Source organism: Pleurodeles waltl, chromosome 5, assembly GCF_031143425.1.
Source record: "Pleurodeles waltl isolate 20211129_DDA chromosome 5, aPleWal1.hap1.20221129, whole genome shotgun sequence".
Lineage (NCBI taxonomy): Eukaryota > Metazoa > Chordata > Amphibia > Caudata > Salamandridae > Pleurodeles > Pleurodeles waltl.
The window spans coordinates 155,456,737-155,471,619 of NC_090444.1; positions in this window are offsets into that span (position 1 = coordinate 155,456,737).

Genomic DNA, 14,883 nt, shown 5'->3' on the forward strand with positions numbered 1-14,883 from the left:
CACACGGGTAGTATGAAGAAATGGCGCTATGCAGCACTAAACTTTGTGACGCAAAACTGTGTTAGTGCAGTTTTGCGTCAAAAAGTATAAATCTAGCCCTGAGTGCCTGGTCTAAGAGAACCTCTCTGCCTGGTTGTATGCATGCAGCATATCCACGATTTTTTAACCACCTGTTTCCCTTTCTGTTTGGTTGTTGATCACATGGGGGTCACTTTGCACACATTTTGTTTTAAACATTGTTTACAACACCCCCCTGAAGCTACGCCTCTGTCTACCAGAGGCGTGCTGGACCTGTGTACTTTTGAGCAGCTGTAGGAGGCTGGCCCTTTATGTAGTGTGCAAAACTAGGCACACTGTGTAGGGGGTCCACGCAACCACACGTTGGATTACAGAGATAAAAACTAGGCCACTTAATGCTTTAATTTTTGAAGTAGCTTGGTTGAGTAGTTAGGCTAAGCTTGGAGAAGTGCAAATCATTTGTTATACTTACAGTATCAATCATGCAACTCACACATTCAAAGGAATAAGTCAAGCCCAATAATATTTCAGATTTTTATGTAATTTTTAAGATCAAGATTATCAAAATTGGTTAGGTACTTTTTGAGATATGACTTTTTGAAGTTTCATAAAAATAGTCTTTTTCATGCGTAATTAGGAATCAATGGAAAGTTCTTATTTTGCAGGTTGATCTAGGTCGTCGGTGGGCATACTGTGCCACCTGGAGAATTTAGGGTGGCTCCCGGTTCCGGTGGGAGCATCGGTGAAAGGTCACTGGAGCTGGTGCAGGGCCACTGCGGGGCACCACTTGGAAAAGGGCTGTGCTGGTAAGTTTAGAGGTGGTTCCTTGGGGTCCCCTTGGAGTGTTGAGGTTGCAAGGATGAGGGACCCTTGGGACACAGCTGGTTCCTCATTGCAGGGCTGACGGCAGGCAGATACAGAGCGAATTGGTGAGCCAGGAGCTGTGCGCAAAGATACCCTTTGGATCTGGAAGTAAGTTGGATCAAGGGTCATTTGCAGGGCACTGGGGGCACTATGGTGGGAAGGCCAGGGTGTTCCTGAAGTCCCTTGACTGGGGTGTCCTCCTGATCCTTTTTCAGCCCAGGGCCGGGCTGGTTTTCCTGGTGCCCGATGTCAGCTGACCAATACCAAGGGTATTGGTACGATTTGTCCACTGGAGGGTGCAGTGCCATCAAACTTAGCAGACATGCAGGGCTTGTCCTTGTGGTCATTGGAGTGTCATTGGGTCCAGCTGCAATTTCCGGTTCGGGAGTTAGAAACTTGTCAGTGAAGTGACCCTCACTGGATTGCTGGTTTCTTCTTTTTTGCAGAGTGGTACCTCCACTCTGGAGGGGGTTCTTGTGTGATTGGCAAAGCCTGGAGGTCCTCTGGGGTTCTTTAGAGTTTTTCCAGTGTCCAGCAGCTCCTCAGAGGCGATTGTCGGGTCCTGGGTGCAGCAGGCAGGTTTTGGCACCTTTTCTTTGTGCAGCAGGTCCACAGTTCTCGTGCCTTGGATCTTCTTGGTGCTCGTCTTCTTTTTTTCAGTCAAATCTGATTACTTGGTCTAGAGGTGCCGACTAAATACTGAATTTAGTGGGTGTTTTAGGGGGGACCAGTTAGTGTTCAATGGCGCACCTACCTTTGGGTGTCTACACCAACTACAGTAACCATTTCCTGTGTAAAGGGTCACTTCCCTCTCCCTGACTGGCTATTTTTCTTCCATCTAAGATGGAAGAGAATGAACTGGGGTGTCGAGATCGCAGACAACACCTTAGGGGTGGTGCATGCTAGGTGGGGCCACTCCTCCTGCCCTTTGTGTAGTTTCCTTCATTTGCTCCCGCCAAACGTTGGGGTTTACAGATGGGGTGACCATCTGCTGCTAGCAGCAGGCCTGGGGGTTGCGTTTCAAAGGTAAGTCCTTGGAAGTTCTCCGCCAGGGCAGTGCACATTCCTGAGGGAGGGGGTGTTAGCATCACCACCCAGGAAGGGCATTGGTCTACAAACCGGAGAGTCGAGCCTCTCCCCAAAGGTTTGTTGATTGGGTGTCTGAAGGTGACAGGCTGGATACGACCAGTCAGCAACCATGTCAGGGTATTTACCTTTTGCAGGGGGCACCTCTAAGGTGACACCTGGGTACTTTTCGGGATAAAGTCTATATTGGTACCAGGTTGGATTAATCATTCTGAGTTGTTTGATACAGGGTCAGAGTGGCCATCAGGTAGCTGGGAAACTCGTATTGATCAGTGTCCAGCACATATATTAAAATGGCTGCTCTGTTCACTCACTATGTCCCAGATTTGGCAACAACATAGTGGGGCATATGATCATGCTGTTATGCTATGCCCTCACATACAATATGGTGCACTCTGCCTTAGGGCTGGGAGGCCTGCCTGAGGGGTGTCCTACCCATAGTATATGTAGTGTATGGTGGACAGGCCACACAGGCAGTATGCCATGTTGAGTTGGTGTTTTTGGTTTGCACTATGACACTCAGCCTGCAGTGGCAGTGCTGGGTGCATCTGGATGCATGGCTCTAGAGGGTGGAACAATCAGTGCTGCTGCTCTCAGGAGCCTACCCTGATTACCCCATGCCCTGGGTACCTCATTACCTTTTACTAGGAACATATAGTGGCAGATAAAGGTTTATCCAATTGTGCCAATGCATCACAACAGTTTTAGGAAAAGAACCTGGTTAGCAGGGGCCCTGGGCACTATCAATTTCTAGGCTACATCATACATCAGTCAAAATGTGGGGGCTAACCATATCAAAAAGAGGCTATTTCTCACACTACTCCTCCTACCCCCAAATAAAAGAAGATAGGACTACCCTTTCCCTAGTGAGTCTTCATCATCTAAGTGGAAGAACCTGGATAGGCCATCTGCATTGGCATGGGCAGTCCCAGGTCTGTGTTCCACTTGAAAGTTCATTCCCTGTAGGGAGATGGACTCCTAAGTATTTTGGGGTTTTCACCCTTCATCTGTTGTATCTGTTGTAGCCATGTGAGAGGCATGTGATCAGTCTGAACTGTGAAATGACAGCCAAACAGGTATGGTCTCAGCTTCTTCAAGGCCCAAAACACAGTGAAGGCTCACCTCTCTATGGCACTCCATTTTTGTTCCCTAGGGAGTAGTCTCTTGCTTAAAAAAGCAACTGGCTGGTCATGTTTATCACCATTTTTCTGGGAAAGGACCACTCCTCTTCCCGTTTCAAAAGCCTATGTTTGGACTATGAATGACCTGGAGTAGTCTGGTGCTTGTAGGACTGGAGCAGACCACATAGCTTCCTTCAGAGTGTAAAAGGCCTTTTGACAACTGGCTCTAGAGGGTGGCACAATCAGTGCTGCTGCTCTCAGGAGCCTACCCTTAGAACCCTATGCCCTTGGAACCTAAGTACCTTTTACTAGGGACATATAGTGGCAGCTAAAGGTGTATGCAATTGTGCCAATGCACCACAACAGTTTTAGGGAAAGAGCTCTGCCCCAGGGAACAGCAATGGCCCTGGACACTATCAATTTCTAGGCCACATCATATATCAAGCAAAAAGTGGGTGCTAACCAACTCAAAAAGAGGCTATTTCTCACAGCAGCCAAGAGTCCTCCCACCATTACTGCTAGATGTATCAGCGGAATATTGTCTATCCTCAACCCCAACTCCATGACTCTGCAGTTTTCAATACTTTGTGTGGGAACATTGTTATACAAATACTAAAAGCATAAGAACCAGGAGAAAAATATGAAACCTGAGCGGAGTGCAGCAAGTTAAAGTTTTGTCATGCAAGCTTAGTCTTCCCTACACCCCAAAGTTAGAGGAGTTTGCATCTTCTACATCAAAGCACATACTTAGCTTTTCTTGAAAACTGGCAATATTTCCTCACAAGTCACTGTTTCCTTGTGAGTCCCAGCTGTCACTGAAACTGCTTTCCCGTGAGTTTCCTGGATAGATGTTGGCCATCATTGTTTCTCTGATCAGCTTAAAAGCTCTGACATGGATGCCCAAATGCAGAAAAATATCACAAAATACAGGTAATGGTGTTTTATTTTCTGACACAGGCATTCCCATGAAGTACTCTCTGGCATGGAAACAGTGGTCAGCATTATGCATCAGAGAACAGTATTTTAAACTGATTATAATTCGCCTGGGATCTAGTTTATGATCATATTTTTTCTGCTGGGGCATGATGCGCGGCAAAGCCACAATTTGTCTGCTAAAAATGCATTGATCGTGCTGGGCACTATTCCATTTGCCACATTATTATCTCTGATGCTCCATTGGGTCCTGCCTTATCTCCCTCCATCAGCAATCCGTCTTCAGTCTGCCGCTTGCAGAGCTGTAACATCTGAATATGGCGGTCGGAAAAACGCTGACTTGACGGTGTTCTAGGGTCCAATGTTGACGAGGCTTGGTGGCAACACTGCCAAGATTTAAATCAGGCTCTCAGTCACTGAGGAACTTCAGGTCCAGAGTGAAACTTTTTTATGATTCCCTCATTCAACAGATCCTTTTTCTCTGGATCAAAATACAAGCTTTGGATCACCTTCTGGCCTGAAATAAGGGTAATCCAATGTCACCTAGACTTGAGAAAAGCAACAAAGAGGTGGCTGTTCCCTAACACATGATCTCAGATGATCTCAGACTACAATCTCTAAGGTCTGCATGCACAAACTGGGATCACATCTCCCTCACTCTTTCGTTCATCACTGCTTGTAATAATGCAGTGCTATGTAAGTATTGCAACATGATCATCTCAAATCTCCTATCTGCACTCAAGACTCCAAAATATACTGTTCTGAGGTCACAGTTCAGCCAACCCTCTTCCAGCCATTCAACCATCCAGAAAGCGCTTTGGGGCATTGCCTGTTGTAGAAAAGCGATATACAAAAGCTGCAATGCAACACAACACAGTAAACAAAAAATATCCAGGGTCAAATACATAACTGATAGTGATGTTGAAGTGGATGCAGAAGCTCAGTGGTTTATTGGCTCAGAGCAATGTCCAGCTCAATGAGCAGCATCCCAAGGGTCAGTCTTTTCCTGCAATTGCAAATACAAAATATAAAATAATGGAAAGTAATGCTTCTCATGCAGATTCGCCCTCGATAGGCAGCATTTACTCAAAACTTCCCATGGGTCCATACAGCAATTTTTGTGGTCATAATGTGTTTGCTAGCTATGATGATAAAGAATTTAAAAGTGTTTATATGAAGCTAGTGTTTTACTAGTATGTACGTTAAAAAAATGGCAAATTATGCACCTAGAAGCGGCCTAAGCTCTGGCAAGTAAATTACATTCAGTCAGTTTAAGTAAGCTGGCGCCGCGGGTTTATACGCTATACATCTTTCATGAATGTGCTGCCATCAGGACACCAGCAATCAAAGGCAGAAAACCATAAACACAAATTTAGATATGTTAACTGCCTTACTAATACCTAAACTTACAACTCTTTCCTACATAATTTTCTTCCTTGAGACAAGTAGTTCTGTTCTCTCCAAAACCTGAACCCAAGTTTCATCTCTTCATAAAAGTCCATAATGGGTGACTCCTCCTCATTCCTGTTTTCTTACTAGGTAGTCTGTCCGCCCTTCTCTATTTCTCTATGGGCCTGTCTTCTCTATGGACCCTTTTTGAAATAATTTTACACCTTTAGCTTTTAAAACTTATTTTAATGTTGCTGGTTCCTTCCTAAATATAATAAGACTCGTAACTTTAATTGACGTCTATTTCAAGGACAACGTGGTGTCTGGGCATATAAATCAATCCCATGAAGCTCTATAAAATGATTTCTGGGCTGTACCATCTAAATCTGTAATCCATGCAAAAAAGGGGACAGCCGATAGGATCCTTCATATCAGTACCTTTACTCTCTAATCAGTGGACTCTCTACTGCCTCAGCTTAAATGATGCTCAGCAACAGTTGGGACAATGAACTACTGTATGTTATTAATGCTGTTCCACACTTTTCAAAAACGTTCCTTACATCAATTTCAATCTTTAGAACATAGTCAATAAATCCTTTCCTTCTGAAATACAAGAGGAAGGGGCAGCATGAGTACTAATAGCTTCATAAGAATTATATTTTTTGGAGTTCCAAATAAAATGGTCCACTGGGCATTACCAGTATTGCATATTGATTGATAGGAACTCACCTCTTGTCTTTATAGCCTGAGAGCACATCAATACTTTGCCTACCAGACAGAGCAGGCAGTCTGTTGATATAGAGTCCTATGATTAGCTTACAGCAAGCTTAGAGTTTGCACATTGCTTACAATTGGTTGGCTTTCTTGTCACTCTCATTTGCTTCCTTTTTATGTCTCTCCTGCACCCGGACATGCTTGTATACAATAAAAGACTTGCATTTCGCCCATTGCTTAACACTTGTGGGCTTCATTGTCACTCATATTTGTTCCCTTCTAATTGGCCTGCACATGCTGGCTTCACTTACTATTTCAGCTGGAGAATGGACCAAGTAATGATTGCTTCAACTTAATTGCTATTGTTCCTTTGATGGCGCTGTGGTTGAGATACCACTTTTAATTTTTAGGTTGAGCATAGCAGCGTGCAAGCGCTGCTTTTCCGACCTGTTGTTATCTATCTGTGGGCTTTAACCATGCCCACCTCTCGCCCATCACTCTCATGCTTTCCAGGGCTTGCTTTGCAAAAATCCCTTGATGTAATTGGTAAATGCTTTACATTTGTCCCGCCTTGAGGCTGGTTTGTTACACTTTGCAGACTGACCCTGTTACATGGATAATTGCATGATTGCCGATATACTTCAGCGTGGGCAAACTTCTTTTTCCTTTTGTCTCTCCCCTTCGTGCACCCTGGCACTTTGAAGTTTCATACAGCACAAACTCGTTGGCAGTATTGGAGCACTTTACGTGATTACCAGTTACATCACATTGTTTTGTCTCTCCCCTTCGCGCTCCATGGCGGTCTTGTTTTTCTCTCTCCCCTTTGCACTCCATGGGGTTAAGAGCCGAAATGCTTCGGCTTGATCTACAAAGTGCGTACAAGATTTACGAGGAGAAGCTGCTAAAGCTGAAAGGCAACACCAGCCAAGAAGAAAACATACTGTCCGCAACAGAGAAGAGAGTCCATCTACTAACAACAAAATGTAAGTTTGGCAACTTGTTTAACTTTTTTTTAGATAATTGGAATAATGCGACATGTGTAGAGCAATTCTGCAAACTGCATTGCCTCTTGGCGCGCACAAACTTGACTTATTGTTAGGTTTCAGTTTGTTTCTAAGCACTTCCGATTTTGTCATGTGATGGTGATAAAGCTATTTGCTGACGATCCACATGTTGATTAAGAAAGGAAACTGTGATGAAAATCCACTCTCCACCAGACTACACCACTTTCCATTCCTACTGGTTTCCTTTCATTCTCCACCTTTTCTCCTTATCCCTGAGAACCCTGAGCTGACTGAATACCTTTGTATAGAGATACTAGTGAGAAATCTTGGTGGGTGGCACACTCACCAAACAGATTTGCATAAACCTGCAAGTTACAGTTCTACATACTAGCAGAGTGGGGTCAGCCTTTCATCATCTGGAAGCTGAGTTCCGTGTTGGGTTCTAGGGGCTATGTTTTTGCATATATAACATCCACTTATGGCAAGGTACCCTGAACTTCTGTAGCTGACTACCGTGTGATCCCGTGCACATTATCCCCAGCAGGTCCATTTACAGTGTCTGCTGAAATCGCTTGTGCTTAGTTAGAAATGGAATGAATGCTGATATAAGGAGTCACATTATTAACCATAAATATATTATTATACTTATGGTTACATTGCACTTTCACATCATGAGTAAACACTTTCTAATTGTCCGTGGACATCCTTCTAGGACCTGTTCCGTAAGGGGGCAGGTACTGCAAGTCGCCTTTTTTCAAATGATAAGATAAATAAGTGCCTAATGCTTGTAAAGTGAGAGAGAATTTACTGGAACTGAGATATAGGCCCTCATTACAACATTGGCGGTAAATGCCGCTTTCTGCCGTGCAGAAGACCGTCAACACACCACCGCTGCCGCGGAATTCCTCCACAGCTATTAATACCCACAGCTCAGAATCCGCCAAAATCTAGACACCCACACAAGTCCGCCACACCAAAGGTCAGTGATAAACTGGCAATAACAAAACCTCCACCGTCACGCCCAAAGGAATACGCCCACACTATCACAACCCACGAATCGACGCAGCGGTCTTTCAACTGCGGTATTTCATTGGCGGTACACACCGCTGCGCTCAAAATACACACACATTTACAAAACACAACCACATTGGACAAATCGAAATACACACACCTGATACACATACACACACCACTCCCACACACCCAATACAATATAAAACACACACCCACATTACCCACAACCCCTTACTACCAAAACTTTTGAAGAAGGCCAGAGAGACAGCAAAGCAAAGACAACACCAGCATACAGAGGCACACAACACCATCACACATACACATCCACGCACAAAACACCACACACCCCTAAACATCACCCCACACATCACAACACACACCACCTCACACATCACCCACAGCACCCCATGGCACCGCAAAGACACCCCAGGTTTTCTGAGGTGGAGCTCAGGGTCATGGTGGAGGAAATCATCCGGGTAGAGCCACAGCTATTCGGATCACAGGTGCAGCACACCACCATAGCTAGGAAGATGGAGCTATGGAGCAGAATCGTGGACAGGATCAACGCAGTGGGACAGCACCCAAGAACACGGTATGACATCAGGAAGAGGTAGAACGACCGACGGGGGAAGGTGCGTTCCGTGGTCTCAAGACACAACATTGCAGTTCAGAGGACTGGCGGCGGACCCCCTCCTCCTCCCCCAGAACTAACAACATGGGAGGAGCAGGTCTTGGCTATACTGCATCCTAAGGGCCTCACATGAGTAGGTGGAGGAATGGACTCTGGTAAGTCAAAGCTTTAACTACTCCATCCCCGCCCTACCTGCATGCTATCACATACCCCCACACTCACCCTCACCCCCATCACTCCAACTCCTTACATATGTCCCGCTATCACAAACCACACCTCCCAACACCAAGCCCTGCATGCAACAACAGAGCATGGACACCCATCACCAATGCATGTCCACTACACATACCCACACAGATCCCCAAACCAAATATCACACAAGGTCCTACACAGGAATGGAAGCACTGGGGTACAGGGTCACCCACCCATTGCACACCATGGCACACACAGATGCAATAATCATGCCTTTACACCCCTGTAGGATCCCTACCCAATGTCACCGGACAGAAGGTTCCAGACATGTCCACTCCACCCACAGAAGAGGCCCACAGTGATGACAGCAGCTCTGTCCAACTGGACCTAGAAGACCAACCCGGCCCATGTGGGACCTTGGGACAGTCGGTTCCCCTGACACAGTCACAGGCCACCACAGAGCCTCCCCCCTCAGGAAACACCAGCACAGCACCCACCCAGCGGGCCCATACCTCTGTCCCCGGGACATGTCAAGCAGCAGTGTGTCCACCACTCCAGGGAACCCAGACTAACCCACCACCCCAAGAACAGCAGGGACCTGGGGGCAGTGGTAGTGGGCACACGATTCAGGGGACAGAGGCCCAGGAAAACCGGGGAACTGGGAGGGCTGCTGTGTGACAGGGGGAGGACAGGCCCAGGGAACCCACTCTCCACGAGGCCCTCTCCAACATCATGGGAGCCTACCATCATTCCCAGGAGACAATGGCAACGGTACTGGCCAAGTTTCAGGAGACCCAATGGCTGCAGGAGGAACAGTATTTGGGGTTCAGGGAGGAACTCAAATCCATCAATACCACCCTGGGCACCATTGTAGGGGTGCTGAAGGACCTCGTGAACACCAGGAGGGACACTGTGGCACAACAAGGGGTCCCTGACACTAGCCTGGACGATGAACTGCCCACCACCTCCGCCAGCGCTAGTGGACAGGAGGCACCTCCACAGGACCCCACCCCCTGCAGATGGAGAACCACCCAGCAAGCAGTCCCTGAGATCCAGGACAAAGACAGAGAACAATGCCAAGACCCTCGCCAAGAAATGAGACCACCCTGAATGTCATCCTTCTGTCCCACTTTGTCACCCTGTCCATCCTTAAACTGCCCGAGTTCCACTTCCTATGCCCCTTTGGACAATGCACCTGTGAGACTAATAGACTGGACTCTGCCATGGACATTCCTCCACCATCACCCCTGACCATTTTACAACCCCCTCCACTATTTAGCACTTAAATAAACACCCTTAAATAACAAAACAATCTGGAGCCAGTCTGTGCTTTCACAATTGTGTATTTGCAATAACTGAGGGAAATATCAATGTCCATTGTATTGTCAACATACCTATGTCACCCAGCTCTAGTCCACAAGGTAACATAGCAGAGGTCACACAGTGGGACCCACATCCGTGAAATCGAAAGGGAAAGTGACAAATCAGGATCCATACACTGGGGAAAAGTGACAGACAGATGAGAGGTCGAACAATTTTATCAGATGTAGGAGGCAGTGATGTCTTCTTACCTGTGTCTCACTGGAAGTATTGATGGATCGCGGTGTTTCTGTTGTCTATGTCCTCTTCTTCTGCGTCCTCTTCTTCTGCCTCCTCTTCTTCACTGTCCACAGGCTCCACAGCTGCCACAACACATCCTTCAGGACAATCCTCCTGCAGAAAAGGCACCTATCGATGCAAAGCCAAGTTGTGCAGCAGACAGCAGGCCACGATGATCTGTCACACCTTCTTTGGTGAGTAGTATAGGAAACCACCTGTCATATGGAGGCTTCGGAACCTGGCCTTCAGGAGGCCGAAGGTCCTCTCTATAACCCTCCTACTTCACCCATGTACCTCATTGTAGCGTTCCTCTGCCCTTGTCCTGGGATTCCTCACTGGGGTCAGTTGCCATGACAGGTTGGGATAGCCAGCAGTTAAACACAGGGGACAGGCCCAGACAACTATTCACACTGTACAGTATAGGGTCCATGTCCTCACCTAATAGCCACACACGGTGCCTCTGGAGTTGCACCATCACATAAGCGATGCTGCCATTCCTCAGAATGTAAGCGTCATGCACTGAGCCAGGAAACTTGGCATTCACACGGGAGATGTAGTGGTCGGCCAAACACACCATCTGCACATTCATAGAATGGTAACTCTTCCGGTTTCTGTACACCTGTTCACTCCTGCGGGGGGACCAAGGCCACATGTGTCCCATCAATGGCACCTATGATGTTGGGGATATGTCCCAGGACATAGAAGTCACCTTTTACTGTAGGCAAATCCTCCACCGAAGGGAAAACGATGTAGCTGCGCGTGTGTTTCAGCAGGGCAGACAATACTCTGGACAAAACGTTAAAGAACATTGGCTGGGACATCCCTGATGCAATGGACACTGTTGTTTGAAAGGACCCACTTGCCAGGAAATGGAGTACTGACAGGACCTGCACTAGAGGGGGGATTCCTGTTGGATGGCGGATAGCTGACATCAGGTCTGGCTCCAACTGGGCACATAGTTCCTGGATTGTGGCACAATCAAGTCTGTAGGTGACTATTACATGTCGCTCTTCCATTGTCAACAGGTCCACCAGCAGTCTGTACACCGTAGGATGCCGCCATCTCCTCACCTGCCCCAGTGGACGTGCTCTATGGATGAGAACAGCGATCAGAGGGTCAGCCAACACTGAGGTACGAAATAAACAACTTTATTGCACACATTTGTCAATCCGCTATGAGCCTGTCTTAGTGTGTATGCAAGGCCTATATATGTGTGACACATTTAAAATTAATGCCATGTGGCCCCCTGAAATGGCGGCTGCCTGACCTGTAATGTGGGACAAGGGGATATAGGGTAACTGCGCTGGTGTTGTACACCGTCGCGGTAGGCGGTCGAAGACAGAGGCACAATCCTGCATTGGTTAACATTGGACCCTATGGGTCCCAGGAGCCAATGACGATGTACACCGGCAGTGACAGTAGGCACCGCCGCGGACGTGACCGCCATTTTCTGTCTGTTCACTCACTTGATGCCTGATCTTCGACAGGAGAGGACCTACACTGCAAGTGCTGCTGTGACCTCAGTCTGGAAGTGACAATGGCTCAAGTGTCTGGGGAAAGGGTCCCTGCCTTCACATCGGAGGAGTTGGAGAAACTAGTGGATGGGTCCTCCCCCAGTATAAGCTACTCTACGGTCCTCCAGACAAACAGGTGAGTACACTGTGAGCATGCTGTATGGGCAATGCCTGTTTGGAGTGGTGTGGATGGGAGATGGGGGGGATGAGGCGTGCATGAAACGACGGTGTGTGGATGTGCGTCGGGCAAGGGTGGGAATGTGGGCCAATGACTGTGACGGTCCGGATGGTTATTGTTTTTCCTTTTCCCCTGTACTATTCCTGTAGATCAGCACCCACCAGAAGAAGGATATTTGGCGTGCCATCACCAAGGACGTCCGGGCCCTGGGGGCCCACTACAGACGGAGCACCCACTGGCAGAAAAGATGGGAGGACATTCGCAGCTGGAGCAAGAAGACGGCGGAGGCCCAGCTGGGGATGGCCTCCCAACGTGGGAGGGGTGCCCGTCGCACCATGACCCCCCTGATGTTCCGGATCCTGGCGGTGGCATATCCGGAGTTGGATGGGCGCTTGAGGGCATCACAGCAGCCACAAGGGGGTGAGTACACTCACATCCATCTGATTCAGCGCGCATTGGAGGTGTCTGGGTGGGGGAGGTGGGCTGTGGGTTCCCTTAGGCTAGGGCGAGCCTTGTAGGCAAGGACCCTTTGTGAGGCAGGCTCAGTGGCACCCCTCCCCACCAGTGGTAAGAGCCATCTACACCTAGTCAGGCTCCTGTGACTTGCATGTGTGCAGCAATCGGGCATAGGCCTTGTACCCCATGTCCCTGTGATCAATTAGGGAACTCCAAGGGCATGGCGTAGTGCAGAGGGCTGCTGTGTCTGTAGTGTCCGCCAATGGTAGCGGTATTGCATGCACTGAACATGTCTTTCTACTTTCTTTCCCCCCTTCTTTGTGGTCTCCCTGTTCTTGTGTGCATTAGCATCATCAGGCGGAGGAGCTGTGCCACCGGAGCAGGAGGGAGCTGCATCCCACATGGCCCTGGAGGGCGATACTACGGACTCAGAATTCACCAGTGGGATGGAGGACGAGGGGAGCTCCACCGCGGGGACAGGAGCTGAGACCAGCGACACCAACTCCTCCTCTGATGGGAGCACCCTTGCGGTGGCGGGCCCCTCTGTGCCCACCGCATCTACAGTTACAGCCGCCACCCACCCTACCAGCACCGCCCTCCCAGCACCCCCTCAGTGTGTGCCCCATGGCCACTCACCCAGGAGGATGGGCATCTCCTTCGACCCAGGCACCTCAGGCCCTGCCCCAGTCAGCCCTGCTGCCCTCAGTGAGGAGGCCATTGACCTCCTGAGATCTCTCACTGTTGGGCAGTCTACCATTCTGAATGCCATCCAGGGTTTAGAGAGGCAGTTGCAACAGACAAATGCATACCTGGAGGGCATTCATTCTGGCCAGGCAGCTCAACAGCGAGCATTTCAGACTCTGGCCTCAGCACTGATGGCAGCCATTGTCCCTGTGTCTCCCCCATCCAACTTCCTCCACCCAGACCCAATTCCTAGTACCTCAGCCTCTCCCAAGCACACCATCAGACCAGCATGCACACACCTCAACACACAAGGGTAGCTCTGGCAAACATAAGCACCACACATCCCAGAGGCACTCACACAAGCATCATACCCATGCAGACATACCAACATCCACTGCCTCCACTGTGACGCCCTCCTCCACGTCTCCCTCCTCCCGCCCTGTCATGTCTCCACTCACACCTGCATGCACTACATCTTCAACCACTACCTCCATCACCAGCATGCCCATCACCACACACCGCTCACATGCACTCACCACCCCCACTACCATTCACATATCCCCTGTGTCCTCTCCCAGCGTGTCTGTGAGCCCTCCTCCCAAACTACACAAATGCTACTCAAAGCTCAAACTTTGTAAATGTTGACTCATTCCTGTTCACCTTGCTGCTTCCAGTCAGTGGAACTTCCCGTTCGCCCCCCATTTGGACCCCTGCTGCACCCCTTGATATTCGGTGCTATGATAAGATATATATTTTGGCAACTTTTTTGAGCGCTTATTGTCACTACTTGTTTTGGATGCCGGGCGCAACTCAAAAATGTCAGGCCTGCGACTCCGGGGCTCTCTCCTGCCCAGGTGAGTGATGTCCGGGCTCTCCACAAAGCGCTGCTACTTTAGGCCAGGTAGCGGTCATGGGGGAGAGGGCACTACTCCACCAAAACGAGCCATTACAGGAGAGATAAGGGCCGCGCGTGAGAAGCTCAGGGGAGACACGTCTTTCCGGGTCTCTTTCTTGCCCACGCTCCCCCCCCCATCTTCATGTTCTACGAATTTGGCATGAATGGTTTCATAGTTGCATTCTTCTAGGTGCTAATAATTATTCAGTGAAAACTCGCCTCCTTCTGAGTTCAACCGACCCTCTCTGAAAAGCGAAACGTGCCACAGTTACTGAAATTTGCTGGGCAGATGGTGAGACATTGGAACTGCTCTAGCAAATCTGGAACAATTGGTCACCTTAGTTACCACCGGAGTGTAAATCATGGTGAGTCACCTTAGCTATTAACATCTCTAAATGTGCTAAAACACACTAAGACCGAAAGTTGGCCAGTGATGTCTAAAAATCACTGTAAGGAGTTGGGCAAGGGCGTGTCAGAAACGCTTGGGGTGTAATGAAGCATAGCATGTTGATTGGTAAAAATATTTACAATAATTTGTTTGAACCCATGATGGTGTGGCTTAGGAATCAGGAAAGGGTCGCAAGGGTGTAA